Source organism: Seriola lalandi, unplaced genomic scaffold (assembly GCF_002814215.2).
Source record: "Seriola lalandi dorsalis isolate HSWRI2012SDOR001 ecotype SW California unplaced genomic scaffold, Sedor1 jcf7180002054879, whole genome shotgun sequence".
Taxonomy (NCBI): domain Eukaryota; kingdom Metazoa; phylum Chordata; class Actinopteri; order Carangiformes; family Carangidae; genus Seriola; species Seriola lalandi.
In genome coordinates, this window is record NW_019525432.1 from 26,840 (window position 1) to 28,199 (window position 1,360).

General features: G+C 43.1%; 1 long non-coding RNA gene across 1 annotated transcript in view; it reads right to left on the reverse strand.

Annotated features, from left to right (window-relative positions):
- Nucleotides 1–83: 83 nt before the first annotated feature.
- LOC147817838 (uncharacterized) overlaps nt 84–1,360 on the reverse strand; it is a 12,495-nt gene continuing 11,218 nt past the window's right edge. The window contains exon 3 of the long non-coding RNA XR_015438625.1: nt 84–710. This is a non-coding gene — a long non-coding RNA (uncharacterized LOC147817838). The remainder of the gene's footprint in view (nt 711–1,360) is intronic.

Consider the following 1,360-nt stretch of genomic DNA (forward strand, 5'->3'; position numbering starts at 1 on the left):
GGGGGGGCAGGGGGGGGTTTAGAAATGACAGATAACAAAGGAGATTAAAAATAAACAAACCTTGGGTACTGCATGCCTAAGAATGTTTGTCTCATTTATGGAAAATCGTTCACGGCGTATTTGGTTCCCTCTCGAACGAAAAGAAGGCCGCGCTATTCATTTCCTGCTGAACAAGCGCAGATTATGCAATAGCCGTGAATATCAGTGCTTTTCCATGCAGTGATTCCAGACGTGGATTACAGCTGCTGTGTCAGTCACAGACCCCTGCTACAGGTAGGACATTCGTCGTCGCCTCGCGCTGCAGAGGGAAAACAGCGTGGCAAGGGGCTGCTTTGATCACCATGGCTGGGAAATAAATTATGCACATGCTACACATCAATTATTCCTCTTGTCCCTCCAACCTGTTGTGCCGAAGGATTTTCAAGCACCAAAAAAAACCAAAAAAAACAACAACAACAACAAAAAAAAAAACACACCACCTCGCAGTAAACAATCTGGAGATTCAGGATTTCACCAGACAGGGCGCCTTGCATTTCACCTGTAAACACAGTGGCAAGGACAGAAACCCATCTGCCGCAAGCATCACGGCTCAACGCCACAAACTTCTTTCACTTGTCAATTGAAACTATTTTTCACTCCTGACATCTGTGTTGGCTTTCCATCTTGTCCGTAAATTGAATCTCAGATCCTCCTCCCTCCCGGTTTTCTCTCTGTAAAAATGAAAGACACACGTTGAATCCACAAACAAGACTGAACCCCACAGCACCCACAAGGATGAATTTCTTGTCCTGTGGTGCAGCAAATTGTATTTTTTTTTTCTTTCCTCTCGTAGCTCAAGGATATATTGCCTATAATTAATAAACATGAGGCAGAGCGATTTCTCTCTGACATCTGGAGACATTTTGAAAGAAAAAAAAAAGAGTTTACTTTCTTCATTAGGATTTTCTAATTGCAGGTATATGCTCTAAAAATAGCCACGCACGGGGGAAGGCGAGAAATGAACTGAAGGTGAATCTCATTTATATCAGAAAAGTGGAAAAAAACAATACAAGCATGCAGTGGGAATGCCCACCTTAATACGTGCCATGAATTATATATTTCATTCACACACACAAACACTACGCGTCAGATTGGATATGCTAATGGTCGTCATCGTCGCCTCCGGTCTTATGTTTGTTCCAGTGCTGAGTTAAAAGTCAAAGACAGTCACTGATGCACCTTGGTGCTCTCCATCTGTGAAACCCATTTCAGGAGCAAATACAAAAACACAGCCGAAGACACACATTGGATGAAGTTTCAGATTGTTTATCGAGTGTTTTGATAGCTAATGAGATTTCACGAGTTGGGTGGAGGGGGGGTG